This window comes from Triturus cristatus, chromosome 5_1, assembly GCF_964204655.1.
Source record: "Triturus cristatus chromosome 5_1, aTriCri1.1, whole genome shotgun sequence".
Lineage (NCBI taxonomy): Eukaryota > Metazoa > Chordata > Amphibia > Caudata > Salamandridae > Triturus > Triturus cristatus.
In genome coordinates this window covers 782708321-782728812 of record NC_140587.1, presented here as the reverse complement: position 1 = coordinate 782728812, position 20492 = coordinate 782708321, and the positions used below count along the sequence as shown (strand labels likewise).

The following is a 20492-nucleotide window of genomic DNA, read 5'->3' as shown; positions in this document are numbered from 1 at the left end:
ATCCCACCCCACTCCACCCAACCAAACCTCACTCCACTTCACTCCTCCACCCCACCCCACTCCACTCCAATCCAATCCAATCTCTCCCACTCCATTCCAATCACCCCAACTCTAAACCACCCCACTCCGTTCCAAACTACCCTACTCTAATCCACCCAATATACCCCACACCACCTTTATCTACCTCATCTCACTCCACTACAATCTACCCCACTACACAATTCCCCAATCCATCTCACTCCACTCCAATCTATCCAACTATACTCAACCCCACCCCACTGCCATTCCAAATCCAGCACACTACATTCTATTCTACCCAATGTACTCCACTCCACTTCATACTACCACATGCCAGTCCAATCTATCCCACTCCACCCAAAACTACTCCACTCCGGTCTACTCAACTGCAATCTACTTCACCCTACTCCACTCCTTCCCAATCCAACCCACCCTACACCACTATATCCAACTCTATTCTAACCTACTTCACTCCAATCTACCCACTCTTCTCCACTCAATCTACTCCACCCAACCCCACCCCAATTCAATTTACCCCACTTCCCCACATCAATCTACCCCCCCATCCCCACCTACCCCACCCCCCCAATATCCCTCACTCAACTCTAATCTACCCCTATCTACCAACACTCCACTCCCTCCATTCTACCCCACTACAATCTACCCCAATCCACTCCACCCAAATCTAGCCTAATATATCCTACTCTGCTCCAATCCGCTCCAATCCGCCCGCTCCGCCCCAATCCAATGCGCCCCGCCTCAATCCAATCCGCCCGCCTCAATCCCATCTGCCCTGCTCCACCCCAATCCAATCCGCCCGCTCCGCCCCAATCCAATCCGCCCGCTCTGCCCCAATCCAATCCGCCCGCTCTGCCCCAATCCAATCCGCCCGCTCTGCACCAATCCAATCCGCCCCGTTCCGTTCCAATCCAATCCAATCCAATCCGCCCCGTTCCAATCCAATCCAATCCGCCCCGTTCCAATCCAATCCAATCCGCCCCGTTCCAATCCAATCCAATCCGCCCCGTTCCAATCCAATCCAATCCGCCCCGTTCCAATCCAATCCAATCCGCCCCGTTCCAATCCAATCCAATCCGCCCCGTTCCGTTCCGTTCCAATCCAATCCAATCCGCCCCGTTCCGTTCCAATCCAATCCAATCCGCCCCGTTCCAATCCAATCCGCCCCGTTCCAATCCGTTCCAATCCAATCCAATCCGCCCCGTTCCAATCCAATCCGCCCCGTTCCAATCCAATCCAATCCAATCCAATCCGCCCGTTCCAATCCAATCCAATCCAATCCAATCCGCCCGTTCCAATCCAATCCAATCCAATCCAATCCGCCCGTTCCAATCCAATCCAATCCAATCCAATCCGCCCCGTTCCAATCCAATCCAATCCAATCCGCCCCGTTCCGTTCCAATCCAATCCGCCCCGTTCCAATCCAATCCAATCCGCCCCGTTCCAATCCAATCCGCCCCGTTCCAATCCAATCCGCCCCGTTCCAATCCAATCCGCCCCGTTCCAATCCAATCCGCCCCGTTCCAATCCGCCCCGTTCCGATCCAATCCAATCCGCCCCGTTCCGCCCCGTTCCGATCCAATCCAATCCGCCCCGTTCCGTTCCGTTCCAATCCAATCCGCCCCGTTCCAATCCGCCCCGTTCCGTTCCAATCCGCCCCGTTCCGTTCCAATCCGCCCCGTTCCGTTCCAATCCAATCCGCCCCGTTCCAATCCAATCCGCCCCGTTCCAATCCAATCCGCCCCGTTCCGTTCCAATCCAATCCGCCCCGTTTTGTTCCAATCCAATCCGCCCCGTTCCGTTCCAATCCAATCCGCCCCGTTCCAATCCAATCCGCCCCGTTCCGTTCCAATCCGCCCCGTTCCGTTCCAATCCGCCCCGTTCCGTTCCGTTCCAATCCGCCCCGTTCCGTTCCAATCCGCCCCGTTCCGTTCCAATCCGCCCCGTTCCGTTCCAATCCGCCCCGTTCCGTTCCAATCCGCCCCGTTCCGTTCCAATCCGCCCCGTTCCGTTCCAATCCGCCCCGTTCCGTTCCAATCCGCCCCGTTCCGTTCCAATCCGCCCCGTTCCAATCCAATCCGCCCCGTTCCAATCCAATCCGCCCCGTTCCAATCCAATCCGCCCCGTTCCAATCCAATCCGCCCCGTTCCGTTCCAATCCAATCCGCCCCGTTCCGTTCCAATCCAATCCGCCCCGTTCCGTTCCGTTCCAATCCGCCCCGTTCCGTTCCGTTCCAATCCGCCCCGTTCCGTTCCAATCCGCCCCGTTCCGTTCCAATCCGCCCCGTTCCGTTCCAATCCGCCCCGTTCCGTTCCAATCCGCCCCGTTCCGTTCCAATCCGCCCCGTTCCGTTCCAATCCGCCCCGTTCCGTTCCAATCCGCCCCGTTCCGTTCCAATCCGCCCCGTTCCGTTCCAATCCGCCCCGTTCCGTTCCAATCCGCCCCGTTCCGTTCCAATCCGCCCCGTTCCGTTCCAATCCGCCCCGTTCCAATCCAATCCGCCCCGTTCCAATCCAATCCGCCCCGTTCCAATCCAATCCGCCCCGTTCCAATCCAATCCGCCCCGTTCCAATCCAATCCGCCCCGTTCCAATCCAATCCGCCCCGTTCCAATCCAATCCGCCCCGTTCCAATCCAATCCGCCCCGTTCCAATCCAATCCGCCCCGTTCCAATCCAATCCGCCCCGTTCCAATCCAATCCGCCCCGTTCCAATCCAATCCGCCCCGTTCCAATCCAATCCGCCCCGTTCCAATCCAATCCGCCCCGTTCCAATCCAATCCGCCCCGTTCCAATCCAATCCGCCCCGTTCCAATCCAATCCGCCCCGTTCCAATCCAATCCGCCCCGTTCCAATCCAATCCGCCCCGTTCCAATCCAATCCGCCCCGTTCCAATCCAATCCGCCCCGTTCCAATCCAATCCGCCCCGTTCCAATCCAATCCGCCCCGTTCCAATCCAATCCGCCCCGTTCCAATCCAATCCGCCCCGTTCCAATCCAATCCGCCCCGTTCCAATCCAATCCGCCCCGTTCCAATCCAATCCGCCCCGTTCCAATCCAATCCGCCCCGTTCCAATCCAATCCGCCCCGTTCCAATCCAATCCGCCCCGTTCCAATCCAATCCGCCCCGTTCCAATCCAATCCGCCCCGTTCCAATCCAATCCGCCCCGTTCCAATCCAATCCGCCCCGTTCCAATCCAATCCGCCCCGTTCCAATCCAATCCGCCCCGTTCCAATCCAATCCGCCCCGTTCCAATCCAATCCGCCCCGTTCCAATCCAATCCGCCCCGTTCCAATCCAATCCGCCCCGTTCCAATCCAATCCGCCCCGTTCCAATCCAATCCGCCCCGTTCCAATCCAATCCGCCCCGTTCCAATCCAATCCGCCCCGTTCCAATCCAATCCGCCCCGTTCCAATCCAATCCGCCCCGTTCCAATCCAATCCAAACCGCCGCGTTCCAATGCAATCCAAACCGCCGCGTTCCAATGCAATCCAGTCCAGTCTACCCCACGCCAGTCCAATTTACACCACTCCAGTCCAATTTACACCACCCCAGTCCAATTTACACTCACTTCATTCTACTCCAGTCTACCCTTCTTCGCTCTATGTCAATCTACTGTACATCAATCTACCCCACTCACTAATGTTAAGCCATGCTGAACAGCAGCCACACTGATATACAACTAGGCTAAAAAACATTGCCAAAGCCAACAGCTCTTTGCCAATGCTTGTTCTTTTTGTGGCATTTACCAGAGTGGGCCCACCTTGAAGATCCGATCATAGGACCTTCCTTTTGACCGGGATCAAGACCATTGCGGCGTCCTGGTTGCGCTTACGACACCAGAGGCAGATGAGGTGTTGGTTCGTCAGCAACATCTGTTGATGATAGGCCCTGCAGGGCTTGAAACCAACCTTCCTAGTGGACATCCCTACCACACCAGGAGACAAGTCTCATGAATCTTTTGAAAAAAGGGTCGAAAAGAGGTCAGTAAAAAGTGACTCGGGGTAGCTCTTCTCCAGATCTGTGTTGACTGGCGCAGAAAGAAAAGAACTGACGTCGGCGCATTTAGGGTGGCACCTATATCACAGTGCATGTCAATTCCAGCGGGGACGCCACGCATTGCCGAACGACCCCACCTACCGGCGTGCAGGGTTACTGCTCATAAAATATTTGCCAGATCCAGTCTGATACTCGAGGATAATTCGAAGGTAAGGAATCTGAGGAAAGATGTCTCGGTTAGATCAAATGTTCATATAGCAGTCATGTGTTTTTGATACAGTAAAATGTGCTTGCTCCCCAGAGGAGGTCATGTTGAACAAGTTAATTACCTTCGGTAACTATGTATCTGTAAGAAACATTAGTTAGTTAGATTCCTCACCTTAGAATATCCCCAGGCGTCAGGCTGGATCCGGAAAGTTTTTTCGTCAGCAATACCCCTTGCGCGTCGCTAGGCGTCGTCTGCGGCTCCGCGTTCGTCGTCGGCGTTGTGCGCCGGAATGACGTCTGAGTACTTAGACGCCACCTTCGCGCGCTGACGTCAGTTCTTGTACATAGCTTTCCGCGCCAGGAACGCAGAGCCATGCAAGAGACTGACACTGGTGCCAAAAAGTCCAGGGCCCTGAAAAGGATAAACTTAACCCTTCCGGTTTGCAGAACGGGGAGGATGGGTTGGAATCTAACCCATGGTGAGGAATCTAACTAACTAATGTTTCTTACAGATACATTGTTACCGAAGGTAAGTAACTTGTTAATCTGAAAGAAACACGTTAGTTTGATTCCTCACCTTAGAATAGATACCCCAGCAATACCAACCTTGGTGGTGGGTCTGCGAACCAAGATCACACCAGAAAGTCCTGTAGAACAAAACGGCCAAAGAAGCCGTCTCTCCGAACTTGGCTGTCCAGGCAATAATGCTTGGCAAACGTGTGCAGCGAGGCCCACGTTGCTGCCTGACATATGTCCTGCAAGGGGACTCCCCGACCCAGGGCAGTTGTCGCCGCCGTGCCCCGAGTGGAATGGGCCCTCAGCCCTACAGGAGGTTCCTTTTTAGCCAAGGAATAACAAGCTTTGATACACAATACGACCCACCGAGAGATGGTTCGCTTGTGTACCGCCCTCCCCTTCTTAGCGCCCACGTAGCCCACAAAGAGTTGGTCATAAACCCGGAACTGCTTGGTGCGGTCCAACTAAAAGGACACCGCCCGTTTTGGGTCCAGACGGTGGAGCCTCTCTTCCTCTTTCGAAGGATGCGGAGGCGGAAAGAAAGTGGGCAACTTGACAGACTGCCCGATGTGGAAGGCAGTCACCACCTTAGGAAGAAAGGAAGGAAGGGTCCGGAGAACAACTTTGTCCGGATGGACAGAAAGAAAAGGAGGCTTAGAAAATAGAGCCTGGAGCTCACTCACCCTTCTAGCAGAGGTGATGGCAACCAGGAAAGCAGTCTTAAGAGTGAGAAGACTAAGGGGACAATTATGAAGTGGCTCAAAGGGAGCGCACATCAGATATGTCAATACCAGGTTCAAATCCCACTGAGGCATTACGAAAGGGACAGGAGGAAACATGTGAGTAATGCCCTTGAAGAAGCGAAAAACAACAGGGGATTTGAAAAGAGAAGGCTGATCAGGAAGCAGTAAGAAAGCAGAGATAGCTGAATGATAACCTATAAGAGTGCCCAGAGCAGAGCCCTGCTGGGCCATGGAGAGAAGAAAGAGGAGAACCTCAGAAAGAGGGGCGGAAAGGGGATCCACAGACTTTGCTGTACACCATGCCACAAATTTGTTACACCTGCAGGCGTATACCGATTTTGTGGAGGGACGCCTGGCAGCCAGAATCACATCGCAGACTTCAGGACGCAAGTCAAATGGCATCAACTGTCGCCGCTCAATCTCCAAGCATGGAGGTGGAGACTGGACAGGTTCGGGTGGAGGACCGTCCCCTGCTGCTGCGACAGAAGGTCCTCCCGAAGAGGCAGTCGTATCGGGGATCGATCGACAGACTGAGTAGCTCGGAATACCAGTACCTTCGTGCCCAATCCGGAGCCACCAAGATGACTTGGGCCCGGTCGCGCCTGATCTTCTTCAGCACTCTGGGCAGAAGTGGTATAGGCGGAAAGGCGTACAACAGACCGCAACTCCACTCGCGACGAAAGGCGTCCCCGAGCGAGTGCCGCCTTGGAAACTCCAATGCGCAGAACTGCTGACATTGCGCATTCTCTTCGGTGGCGAATAGATCTAACCAAGGCTCTCCCCACTACCGAAAGAGGCCTTGTGCCACGTCCGAGTTGAGACGCCATTCGTGATCCATCATGCACCGGCGGCTGAGTTCGTCTGCACTGGCGTTCAGAGAGCCCGCCAGATGTTGAACCTCCATGGTGATGCCCCGATGTTTCAGCCATGTTCAGAGGCGCAGAGCCTCCTGACAAAGGGCCCACGACCCCACCCCGCCCTGTTTGTTGCAATACCACATAGCGTTGGTGTTGTCCGTGAACACCTGCACCACACTTCCCCGGACAACGAAGGAATGCCTTCAGTGCAAGTCGGATCGCTCTCAGCTCCAAAAGGTTGATATGGAGCCGAGATTCCGCCGGAGACCAGAGTCCTCTGATCTCAGCCTCCCCCATGTGGCCCCCTCATCCCAGGAGGGACACATCCGTCGCTACTACGTGCTCCGGTTAGGGTAGGGAGAGGGATCTGCCGCTGACCCAATCGCGGTTCGTGAGCCACCACTGCGACTGCTTTGCGGTGCCCTCCGAGATCAAGACATGGTCGGACAGGTTGCCCCAATGCGGGGTCCACTGAAACTTCAGGTCCCACTGCAGAGCCCGCATTCGCCACCTGGCGTGATGCACTAACAGGATGCAGGAGGCCATCAGACCCAGAAGCCGCAGCACCAACCTGACCGAAACCCGGGATAGAGGCTGAAAGATGGGAATCAGAGCCTGAATATCACAGACCCGCTGGTCCGGAGGATAAGCCCGGAACTGCCCCGAGTCCAGAACCACCCCGATAAAGAGGAGCGTTTGGGAGGGACTCAGATGCGACTTCGGCACATTGATGGAGAACCCCAGCAAATGCAGGAGGTCGGCCGTAGTCTGGAGGTGGGAGAAGACTTGCTGGGGTGAGCCCGCCTTCAACAGCCAGTCGTCGAGATAGGGGAAGACTGGAACCCCCGATCTGCGCAGATGAGCTGCGACCACCGCCATCACTTTCGTGAACACCCGAGGGGCACTGGTGAGGTCGAAGGGCAGCATAGTAAACTGAAAATGCTCCTGACCCACCGGGAACCGCAGGTAACGCCGGTGGGCCGGCAGGACGGGGATGTGAAAATAACCTTCCTGCAAGTCCAACGCTACCATCCAGTCACCAGGGTCTAGGGCAGCCAAAACCTGAGCTAAGGTGAGCATCTTGAACCTCTCCTTCCGGAGGAAGGTGTTGACGCTCCTGAGGTCCAAGATAGGGCGTAGGGACCCTTTGCCCTTCTTGGGAACCAGAAAGTAGTGAGAATAACAACCACGGCCTACTTCTGGACCAGGAACGCGCTCGACAGCCCCTTTGGCCAAGAGGGCCGCAGCTTTCTCCCATAGAAGATTCAAGGGATCCCCCGACATGCGGTGGCACTGCGGTGGCATGGCTGGAGGGATCGTCTTGAAGGGGAGGGAGTAGCCCCTTCGGACGATTTTGCAGCACCCACCTGTCCGAAGTGATGGAACGCCAGTGGAGCAGGTGATGGTGAACTCTGACGCCCACTGGCGTGGAATGGGCCTGAAAGCACGGACAAGGAAGGCTTTGAGGCGGATGCTGCTGGGGTGGATGTGGATGGACCGGCATGTTGACCCCCTGTCCGCCTCGGCGGAATCCACGTCCGCGACCACGTGGAGGATGGTTCTGCGGCCTGTGGCTAGGTGGACGTGAGGGGGCGCCCCTACCTTGGCCACGAAAGGGGCGAAAAGCGGAAGTTTGCGGTCGCGGGGCCGAGAGTCCCAAGGACTTGGCCGTAGCCGTGGAGTCCTTAAAGCGCTCCAGCGCACTGTCCGATTTGTCGCCAAAGAGGCGATCGCCATCAAAGGGCATGTCCATGAGGGTGCTCTGGACATCCCCGGAAAAAGAAATGTACCGCAAACAGGCGTGACGACGAAGCGCCACCGTGGACGACATTGCCCTGCCAAGCGAGTCCGTCGTGTCCAAACCACATCGGATGGCATACCGCGCTGCGTCCCGCCCGTCGGCAAGAGCCTGGGCAAGCCGTGTCCGGGCCTACTCCGGGCACAGGGGCAGCACGTCCTCCACGGTATCCCACAGAGAGTGGGAGTAACGGTCGAAGAGACAAGCAGTGTTAATCGACTGCAGCCCTAAACTAAAGGAGGAGAACAGCTTTTTGCCAAACTGCTCCAGTCTCTTGGATTCCCGATCCGGGGGAGCGGACGGGAAGGAGGTCTGGGAAGTAGAGGCCTGGATAACCAGGCTCTCAGGGGTGGGGTGTTCGGACAGAAAACTGGGGTCGCACGGCGCAGGGCAGTGGCGTTGGGCCACGTTCCGATCCACAGGAGGTACTGTGGAGGGCTTGGACCAGGTGCCCTTGAGAACGTCCATCAGTGTCCAAGCCACTGGCATCCCCCAGCTCATCTGCCCAGTCCTGTGGTAACTGGCCCTGGCGGGCCAGTGGGTCATCAGACACCTCCCAATCGCCACCGTCATCCGATTCCTGATAAACAGGGGGAATGATCGTAGCCGGGCAGAAGATGAAATGATCACTAATCGGCGTCGGATGCGGCGCCGGAAGGCGCCACGCCGGGCCCGGATCGGGGCTGAACCGGGGAACGGCGTCGTCCAGAGACCATCCGGGCGTGGAACCGGTGTCGACACCGGCGGAGGAGGAGTCATGAGGTCGACCGGCATTGACTGAGATCCAGGCCTGGATCCCACGGGGACCTGTGGCGTCGGGATCGAAGTCGACGACGGCGCCGGAGCCGCCAGCTCTCTAGGCCCCCCAGTCGAGCCCGCGGGGCCCGAAGGCGCGCCAGTAGGCATCGACGGCGGAGCCAGGTCCCTCATGGCCGAGAGGAAGGCACTGATCTCCGCCGGAGTCGCGTCAGTACCAGGGACCGGCGGGTATGGGGACGGACACGGCTCCTGCCCGGACCCTCGACCGAGTCGCGCGACCGGCGAGGGGAGTCCGAAGAGCGATGTCGTCTCTTGGACTTCTTACTATGCTTCGACTTACCCGAAGACTTGGAACCCGACGAGCGGTGATGGCGGCTGCGGCTCCGCGACCGGTCCTTCGACCTCCTCCTGGACCGGGACCGTGAACGGCGTGGAGCCGAGTGCCGGAGCTCGAGAAGCTTGCGGGACCACTCCCGCCCAGCCTTCGAGGTCAAGGCCCGGCAGTCGAGGCACGACTCCGCATCGTGGTCGGCCCCAAGGCAGTAAAGGCATCGGCGATGGTGGTCCGTTACCGACATCAGTCGGTGACAGGAGTCACAGGCTTTAAAACCAGGCATCCTACCGGCACCAGTTCGAGTCGACAAGTAGACAAAAGAGTCCAAAACGTTTTAGTCAAAAAATGACTAAAGGGGTAAGCTCTTCCCGGATAGGCGCTGTCTGGCGCGGAAAAAAGAATAAGAACTGACGTCAGCGCGCGAGGGCGGCGTCTAAGTACTCCGACGATGTCATTCCGGCGCACAACGCCGACGACGGACGCGGAGCCGCAGATGACGCCTGGCAACGCGCAAGGGGTATTGCTGAATAAAAATCTTTACGGATCCAGCCTGACGCCAGGGGATATTCTAAGGTGAGGACTCTAACGTGTTTCTTTCAGATATATTTATCTGAAGATGTGTATCTTTTCAAACGTTCACAAGAGGTTCCTCCAACCGCTCATGTTTTATGTAATTAAATAAGTTACCCTGTTTTAGAATGGTGGACATTTAACATGTTAGACAATTTTGTTAATATAGAAATCAATGCATACATTGATGAAAATGAAATATCGTCTTTATAAACAGAATCGCCCGTTGTGAACTTTTCATCAATCTCAAATCACACATATGTAGTCAGGCAGGCCCTTTGACCTAGGCTCAGGATTGCTGATTGATAGGGCACAGGTGGCAGGGTGTGTAGCTGGCAGGCAAACACTCGGCAGGGAAATCTTGATGCACAAGTTACTTACTTGTGTAACGATATATCTGTAAGAGACTGTAGTTAGTGATAGATTCCTTACCTTAGAATATCCCCAGGCGTCAGACTGGATCCGGAGAGTTTGTCGGCAGTACCCCTGCGAGTCGGTAGACGTCGTCATGCGGCTCCGTGTACTTCGCTGGCGTCATATTCTCCGAGATGTCGTCATCGGAGCTACCTAGACACGCCCACATGTGCGGACGTCAGTTCTGTACACGACTTTCCACACCAGGAACGCGGAGCCATGCCAGAGACGACTACTGGTGCAATAGAACTAGGGCCCTAAAAGGGATGACCTGAACCCTAGAGAACAGTTCGCAGAACGGGGAGGATGGGCGGGCGGTAAGGAATCTATCACTAACTAAGGTCTCTTACAGATATATCGTTACACAACTAAGTAACTTGTGCATCTGAAAGAGACACTTTAGTGATCGATTCCTTACCTTGGAATACATACCCAAGCAATACCAACGCCGGTGGAGGGTCTGCGAAGTGAAATCACACCACAAAGTCACGGAGAACCAACCGGCCAAAGAAGCCGTCTCTCCGGACTTGACTGTCAAGGGAATAGTGCTTAGTGAAAGTATGCATGAGGCCCACGTGGCTGTCTGACATATCTTGCAGGGGGACACTGCGTCCAAATGCTTTAGTAGCTGCTGTCGCTCTGGTAGAATGGGCGTGCAGCCCTAACGGAAGTTCCTTTTTAGCCAGAGAACAGGCTTTAATGCACAAGACAACCCATCGGGAGATAGTCCGCTTGTGCACAGCTCGCCCTTCTTGGGGCCCACATAGCCAACAAAGAGCTGGTCATCCACCCGGAACTGTTGTGTGCGGTTGAGATAGAATGAAAGCGCACTGTTTGGGTCCAGACGGTGGAGCCTCTCTTCCTCTCTTGAAGGGTGCGGAGGCGGAAAGAAAGTGAGCAGAGTAACAGTTTGCCCGAGATGAAAGGCAGAGACTACTTTTAGTAGAAAGGAGGGACGCAGTCGAAGCACAACCTTTGTCCGGATGAATCGCCAGGAAAGGTGGTTTGCAGGAAAGAGCCTGGAGCTCACTCATCCGCCGTGCGGAAGTGATGGCCACCAGGAAGACAGTTTTCAAAGTTAATTACCGCAAAGGACAGTTATGAAGAGGCTCAAAGGGAGAGCACATAAAGTATGTGACAACCAGGTTCAAGTCCCATTGAGGCATCACATAAGGAATAGGAGGGAAAAAGCAAGTAATGCCTTTGAGAAATCTATTGACAACTGGGGACTTGAAAAGAGAGGGCTGATCAGGCAGCCTAAGAACGGCTGAAAGAGCAGAGAGGTAGCCCTTGATGTTGCCCAAAGCAGAGCCCTGCTGGGCCAAAGAGTAGGAACAATAGAGCCTCAGGAAGAGGGGCAGAAAGAGGATCTACAGCTTTCGCTGTGCACCATGCCCCAAATTTTTTCCACCAACAGGCATATACCGTTTTAGTGGAGGGACAGCTGGCTGCCAGAATTACATTACAGACTTCAGGAGGCAAGTCAAATGGAATCAGCTGTCGCCGCTCAATCTCCACGCAAGGAGGTGGAGGCTGGACAGGTTCGGGTGGAGGACCGTCCTCTGTTGCTGCGACAGGAAATCCTCCCTAAGAGGCAGTCGGATCGGGTGATCCACGCTCATACTGAGCAGCTCGGGATACCCAACTCATCGAGGCCAGTCCGGTGCCACAAGAATGACTTGGGCCTGGTCACGTCTGATCTTCTTCAGCACTCTGGGCAGAAGTGGTATAGGCGAAAAGGCGTACAACAGACCACAACTCCACTCGCGACGAAAAGCATCTCCGAGCGAGTGCGGCCTTGGAAATTCCACCACGAAGAACTGCTGACATTGCGCGTTCTCTTCGGTGGCGAATAAATCTAACCAAGATTCTCCCCAATGCTGAAAGAGACCTCGCGCCACCTCTGAGTGAAGACACCATTCGTGATCCAACATGCACCTGCGGCTGAGTTCGTCCGCCCTGGCGTTCATGTACCTGCCAGGTGTTGAACCACCAAGGAAATGCCTTGACGTTCCAGCCACGTCCAGAGACGTAGAGCCTCCCGACATAGCGTCCACGACCCCACCGCACCCTGCTTGTTGCAGAACCACATGGCGGTGGTGATGTCCGTGAACACCTGCACTACTCACCCCTTGACAGAGTGAAGGAATGCTTTCAGTGCAAATAGGATCGCTCTGAGCTCCAAAAGGTTGATATGGAGCTTGGACTCCGCTGGAGACCAGAGGCCTCTGATCTCCGCCTCTCCCATGTGGCTGCCCCATCCCAGGAGGGACGCATCTGTCACTACTGTGTGCTCCAGTTGGGGAAGGGAGACGGAGCTGCCGCTGACCCAACGCTGATTTGTGAGCCACCACTGCAAGTCCTGTGCAGTGCCCTCCGAGATCTGGACATAGTCAGACAGGTTTCCCCGATGCTGCGTCCACTGGAACTTCCGGTCCCACTGCAGAGCCCACATATGCCATCTGGCATGATAGATATGCAGGAGGCCATGAGGCAGCAGCCTGAGGCTCTTCCTGACCGAAACCCAGGACCAGGGCCAAAAGATTGGTGTTTGGGAGTATAAACCCGAAACTGCGCCGTATCCAGAACCGCTCCGATGAAGAGGAGATTCTGAGAGGGAATCAGGTGCGACTTCGGCACATTGATGGAAAACCCCAGCAAATGCAGGTGGTCGGCCGTAGTCTGGAGGTGGGAGACGACTGCCTGGGGCGAGCCCGCCTTCAACAGCCAGTCGTCGAGATAGGGGAAGACTGAAATCCCTGATCTGCGCAGGTGAACTGCGACCACCGCCATCACTTTCGTGAACACCCGAGGGGTGCTGGTAAGGCCGAAGGGGAGCACGGTGAACTGAAAGTGCTCGTGGCCCACCGTGAACTGTGGGTAACGCCGGTGGGTTGGCAGGATGGGGATATGAAAAGCATCCTGCAAGTCCAATGCTACCAGCCAGTTTTGCAGGTCTAGGGCAGACAAGACCCGAGCAAGCGTGAGCATCTTGAACTTCCGGAGGTCTAAAATAGGGCGCAGACCTTTGTCCTTTGGAACCAAGAAGTAGTGAGTGTAACAACCACGACGTACTTCTGGCGTCGGAACGCGCTCAATGGCCCCCTTGGCCAAGAGAGCCGCAACTTCCTGCTGGAGAAGTGCTAAGTGATCCCCCGACATGCGGTGGTACTGAGGTGGCATGACTGGAGGGGTAGTCTCGAAGAGGAGGGAGCAGCTCCTTCAGACTATTTGCAGAACCCACCTGTCCGAAGTGACGGCACGCCAGTGGGGGAGGTGATGGCAAATCCTGCCGCCCACTGGCGTCTGGTGGGCCTGAAACACCGGACTAGGAAGGTTTTGAGGTGGCGGTGGCAGGAGCGGTGGTGGATTGACCTGCCCGCTGTCTTCGAGACCCACCACGTCGGATTCCAAGTCCGCGCTAAGACTGTGGCTGCGCAGGCCTGTGGGTTTGAAAGGAACGCGATTGGGCACCTCGACCCTGACCTCAAAAGAAGCGAAAAGCGGACCCCGGCGGAGTGCGCGTGGTGGCAAGACCCAAGGACAGGGCAGTAGCCAGAGAGTCCTTAAAGCGCTCTAGGGTGCTATCCGCCTGGTCACCAAAGAGGCGTGTACCATCAAAGGGCATGTCCAACAAAGTGTTCTGAACATCCCCGGAGAAGCCAGTTGTTCTGAGCCAAGTGTAACGGTGGAGCGCCACCGTTGAGGAAAGTGCCCTGCCGAGTGAATCGGCCGTGTCAAGTCCACAAAGAATAGTGAATTTAGCAGGATCTCTCCCCTCGGTAATGGCCTGGGCGAGCACCCCCGAGCTTCCACAGGGCACTGAGGCAGCACCGGTGCCACCGTGTCCCACACAATGTGAATAGCGGCCCAACAGGCACACAGTATTCGCCGCCCGCAACCCTGAACTGGCAGAAGTGGGAAAAAAAACTTCCAAACTGCCTCAGTTTCTTAGATTCCTTGTCCGGAGGGGCAGAAGGGAATGCGCTAGGCGAGGCAGAGGCCTGGACAACCAGCCTCTGAGGCGTCGGGAGTTGTTTGAGAAAGCTGGGGTCGCCTGGCGCCGGGCGAAGGCAGCGCGCAACACCCTTATCCAAAGGTGCCCCTGTGTTGGGTTTGTTCCAGGTGCTCAACAGGACATCAGTAAGTGCCTCATTGAAGGGCAGTAGCGGCTCCGGGGAGGACGACGCTGGCTGCAGTACCTCAGTAAGGAGATTGGTCTTGATAGGCACAGAAGGGAGCTTGAGGTTAAGAGCCTGAGCCGCCCTACGCAACACCACAGCATAAGTCCCAACCTCATCTATAGCCATGGACAAGGGGGACAGCGTACCAGGGTGTGGAGAGAAATCAAGATCCACTGGACCCTCCATGTCACCTTCCCATTCAGGCTCATCCTCGCATTGAGCTGCGAGAGGGTCCTCAGACCCCTCCCAGCACTCCCCTTCATCCACCGGTTGTTGAGGCCGGTAAGGACGAGGTGCCCAGGGAAATGGGACAAACTCCCCACCAAGAAATGGAATCGGGGGGTAAGAGACCAATTCTGGTCCGGAGCCGTTCGGTATCAGCGCGCCTGGTGCCAGAGGCGGCGCCGAGACCGGATCCGGCAGCGCGGCAGGGTATGGTGCCGGCGTAGCAGAGGCCAAAGGCTGCGGCACTGGGCCATACCCACCCAACGGGTCCACGGGGCCCGAAGATGCTCTGGAGGGACCCGATGGGCCAAACAAACGGCTCATGGCCAACAGGAAGGCCTGTACCTCGTCCGAAGGCACGTGCGGGCCTGGAAAGGGTGGGTAAGCCGCAGGCAACAACGGAGCCGCAGGGGAGTGACAGCCAGCCCTCTCAACCTTGTCCCGCGACCTGTGAGGGGTAGATGAAGAGCGACATCGCATCTTCGATTTTTTATGGCGCCGTGACTTACCTGTCCCCGATTCCGACGAGCGATGGTGTCGGCTCCGCGACCGGTCCCTCGACCTCCCACAGGAGCGGGACCTCGATCCGCACGGAACAGATTGCCGGACCTCCAACAACTTTCAGGCACACTCCCGCAAAGCTTTCAGCGCCATGGCACGACAATCGGGGCACACCTCGGGGTCATGGGTGTGCCCCAAGCAGAAGAGACACGTCGTGCGGGTCCGGTACCGACATGTTCCATTGCCAGTCCCTACAGGACTTAAATCCTGGCATCCCTGGCAGTTCGGGCTGGACTGTTCCCATGAGGCACAGGGTCAGACTGATTTGCATATGGCCATGTCTGAACTGGGGTGGCAGAGTGGGCTAAAGAACGGTGATGGATTAAACCCAGATCGGTTGACTGGGGGTGAGTGCTTGCAATGTTCAACACTCCGTCCATCATTTCCTTTGGTTTTGCTTTGTTCGCCATAAGTTGGCAGGGTATGCTCAGACGTGAGTCCCTTGCTCACTTTGCCACTGGATTCAAGCAAGCCTGGCTGAAGACGGCTGAAATGCCAGAAACCGGTCCTAGGAAGCTTGTTTCCGGTCTGACTGATTTGCATTTGGCCATGTCTGAACTGGGGTGGCAGAGTGGGCTAAAGAACGGTGATGGATTAAACCCAGATCGGTTGACTGGGGGTGAGTGCTTGCAATGTTCAACACTCCGTCCATCATTTCCTTTGGTTTTGCTTTGTTCGCCATAAGTTGGCAGGGTATGCTCAGACGTGAGTCCCTTGCTCACTTTGCCACTGGATTCAAGCAAGCCTGGCTGAAGACGGCTGAAATGCCAGAAACCGGTCCTAGGAAGCTTGTTTCCGGTCCAGGGAAGACATGGCTTGGCAGTTCGGGCTGGACTGTTCCCATGAGGCACAGGGTCAGACTGATTTGCATATGGCCATGTCTGAACTGGGGTGGCAGAGTGGGCTAAAGAACGGTGATGGATTAAACCCAGATCAGTTGACTGGGGGTGAGTGCTTGCAATGTTCAACACTCCGTCCATCATTTCCTTTGGTTATCCCTACTGCGCCAGGAGTCGAGTACTCAACAAAACAAGAGAAACAAGTTCTCAGAAACCAAGTTAAAACTTTCAACTAGGGATACCGCTCTCTCTCGGATCTGCGCTGCTGTCACAGAAAAAGAAAGAACTGATGTCAGTGCGCGTGGGCGCATCTAAGTAGCTCTGACGACGTCATCTCAGCGGCTGACGCCAGCGACTTACGCGGAGCCATACGACGACGCCTACAGACGCGCAGGAGTATTACGAAAACTTTCCGGATCCAGTCTGATGCCTGGGGGTTATTCTTGGGTAAGGAATCTATCTCTAACGTGTCACTTTCAGATGCCTGGGATCTCCACAGCCCACAGGTGATGCCCACGGCCAAGCAGTGACACATCTGTCACACCAATAAGCTCAAAGGGGGGTGTAAGGTGAGGGATCTGCAATGTGCAAGAGGGATTTGCCATGTGTGAGACTGGCAGGTGCCAACTACCACAACATTTCCTGAGAGGTCACCTTCGAGACCTAAATTGAGTTAGAGAGGTAGCCCAGACACCAAGCCTACTGGATTTTGAGGTCCCGGTGCAGGGCTTCCATGCGCCATCTGCCATTGTGGGTAAGGAGTATGCACTAGGTCAAGAGTCTCCAAAAACTCAGATCCTGAAACTTTGGGATCATAACCTGAATGTCCTAGACTCACTTCATTAGATGGAAAGCCTTGAATGTCACTGTGTCTAGAATTGCCGCAAATAATTAATAGTTTGGTGTAGTGCTCAAGTGGAACTTTGGCTCATTGATGGCGATACCTAACCAAGTTAAAAACTTGTTTATCAGCCTGAGGAGGATCGCAACTGCTAGTGGCGAGCTAGCCTTTAGGAGCCAGTCATTTAAATATAAGAATATATGTACGTACGACCTTCCAAGATGGCCGTAACCACTCCCATCACTTTTGTCAACACCTGTTGGGCAGACGTAAGGCCGAAGAGGAGAAAGGCAAATTCAAAGTGTTTCTTGCCCAACTTGAACCACAGGTAATGCCTTTGGGACTACAGGATGGGTATATGAAAATAAACCTCCTGCAAGTCCAAGGACACAATCCTGCCTCCTGGGTCTAGGATGGATACAATTTCAGCCAGGATAAGCATTTTGAATTTGTATTGATTCAGAAAAGAAATTCAAGAGACTGAGGTACAGGATAGATTTGAGGCCCCCGGTCCAGTTTGGGGTTAAAATGTAGTGCAAATAACAACCTTAGCCTTTAATCAAAGTATGCTGCCTGTTCATTGATACTCCTAGAGAGTAAACACTTTTTTTGCTACATTGGGATTGTCTTGTATGCCTCGGAAATTGATTCTGGTGTGGGAGGAAATGGGGCAGGGAGGAAATAAAAAGGTAAAGCATAGCCTTAGAATGATTTTTAAGTTCCAACATACTGGATATCCATCTGGGGAGGCAAGGCTATATCCTGCCCCCAACCTGTCTAATATGAACCATGGAGGACAAACTAAAGCAGTTTGGTAGCCAATGTATATGGGGAGGAGGAACTGGAGGGTGGCAGGCCATGCTGCCACATGCGGTGTTTGCTGGTGCTGTGTTCTCTGCCCTGAAAAGACAGGGCTATCTGCTCCATTAATGGATGAGAAGGCCGATGGCATCTTTTAAATCCAAGTTTATTGCATCATCAGTGTAGCATGGTAGAGTAAACTACCAACTTACTCATTACCACATCTAAATCCTGGGAGGAGCACGTGTGTCAATTGAACAAGGTCAGTGTCAGAGCCTTAATCATAGAATGATGCCTCTAAGGATAGTTGCGGTGCGGCAGATGCACCAGTTTGGACTCAGGCTGAATTATGACTGGTTGCATGTACGTGATCTTGTATTGCAACATCTGTCGGGCTCAGCATGATGTTGGTTCAGGGTCTGATATAGTCGTTAGCACTGGTTCATCCAGTGCTACAGAACAGGGGTGGATCTTTGGGCTGACCTGAAAGTCTGTATCAGAGTCCGTACAGGCCCTGTTACAGGTCTCATAGGAACAGACAGCATGTGGGGGGGTTATTGGGGGAAGTGCAGAGCAAGTACTGTTGGCTTGTAACAGACTTGAGGAACCTGCGGCTCTGCAGAGCCTGAAGGAGTGCCCAGAGGGGTTCGGAAATCCATCAAAGACATGCAGCAGGCTAGTATCTACTGCAGGTTCGATGATGGCATGGGACATTAGGGGTTCATCGGAATCAGCTGAGGAATCAGTTCAAAACTGGGAATTTCAAGGGGGAGCTATGTTTATTTAGATGTCTTTATGCACTCTCTGTCGAGCTATAGTGGCAGGATGGGGTCAAGTCCCCCTTCCGCTTTTTGTTTGGACTTCGACTTAGTCTAAGGCACTGAGCGGGAAGTGGATCATTGTCAGGAAAGGCCTTGTGAGTAAGATCTAACTCATCACTTGGAGCTGAGTGAGACCTTAGCTTCCACTGTGACCTCTTCTTGTCTTTGGCAATGTAAATCTACAAATTTTTGGTCCTGCAGCAGCTTCAGATGCAGAAAAGTGCACATGTGGCACGGCTTCGAGACATGACAGGAGCCCGCGTACCAAAGTCCCGCCTCGTGCATGACCGTTACCGACATCTGCTTCCTGCAGTCTTTGTACAGTTTGAAGCCTGTTCTTGGAAGGAACATGAGTCTTAGAACCGTTCTACAAATTTGGAATGGTTGTCAAAACAACAAAGATGAAAGTCTAGCCCCAGATTCCATGTCAGAAGGCACAGAAAGAAAGGAATTCGGATCAGTGCATAGGAGTGGCATGTGCGTGTTTCACTTCAGTTACATCCATGGCAGTACAAAGCCTACGCAGAGCCGCAAGCTGCCACTGGCTGATGAACGTGAGCCCCTCTTTTGAAACTCTCTTGACACATCCTGGTGCCTGGTTTAGGCGCATGTAGCGAAGCTGCTCGTTTCTAACACTGCCCTCTTTTTCACAACAACATTTCTGCCATGAACCTTTGCACATATTTGCATGCACAGCAGAAAATATGGGACCCCCTTGAAATGTACTTAAGGTCAGGGAAAAAGGGGAAATAAAGACAATCCTGTAATGAAACTTCCCTCGCGACCTCTATTTTTAATAATACAATTTAATTGTAATAAGGGAAAACAGGCCTAAAAACAGTGATGCAACACACAGATTTTTTTAATTTTTAGTAATTGAATTTTTATTATTTAACCTTTTTCTATTTTTCTTAGATAGACTCAATACATTTCCTTTTTTAAAATATTTGATAATCACTGACTATATTCATTACAGTGATAATGCATCATATCAAACAGTAATTCCTAGGGCACACTAATCTAAATCACAAAAAAAATTATTATGTCTTCATACAATTTCATCTGCATACATACCAACACATTCCACATTCATACATCTGTCACAATCAAAAAAAGAAAGAAGAGAAGTTTATCGTATATTGAACATTGGAGACACAAGACACATAGTGATCTCCTATGACTAATAAGACAACTGCAAAAGCAGGATGCTAATGTCAATGGTCAGTGGTGTTTTCCCTTATTACAATTAAATTGTATTATTAAAAATAGAGGTCGCGAGGGAAGTTTCATTACAGGATCATATTTGCATGCACGACAATGTTTAATTATTTTCTCTGAAACTTCTTTGTTTACACATCCAGCTTCGCATAACATTATCATGATGCCTCGAACATTATGTACAAGGCCTCTTCATGCACTAGGTACAAATGTCATTCTGTCTTCATCCACGGGGCGACAGGGCTATCTACATACCCATAACATCAATAATCCATATGTACATTGCAAGGCTTTCTATTATAAATAAGGAGCAACCCAAAAGATTAGCAGAGGAGGCACTTCAGCTGATCCAGATGGTCCCTGCATTCTGAGACTTCACCAAGCAGCGGTCTGACATATCCATGAGGGGGTGTCCTATCTGTGTTCAAGATGGGCACCTACATTCTCTCCTGCCAGGTAATGTGGTAGGATCGTCCCTTGGGAGAATTCTTGGCTTCACACCTACTCACTCAAGGTTCCCTCGAGCTCCTTGGGGTCAGGGTTATCATGTTCAGTGGTTGCCAGAAACCATTTGTTCCCTGGTAAGGTTAGGGGGGGTTTATGGTGACACTGTGAACTAGCTGGTCTCTAGCCCAACATATCCTGGGGGGGATGCTCTGAATCAGTCCACGCACCTCACCCGAGGTTTATGTTGGCCATCAAACACGCAGCTCCTACGGATTTAGTGGGAATTACACAATACTCTAAACATGAGGAATCTGCAGTTAGAAGT

General features: G+C 53.7%; 1 protein-coding gene across 2 annotated transcripts in view; it reads right to left on the bottom strand.

Moving 5' to 3' along the window:
- ROCK1 (Rho associated coiled-coil containing protein kinase 1) overlaps positions 1–20492 on the bottom strand; it is a 1783501-nt gene that overhangs the window by 762072 nt on the left and 1000937 nt on the right. The window lies entirely within an intron of this gene.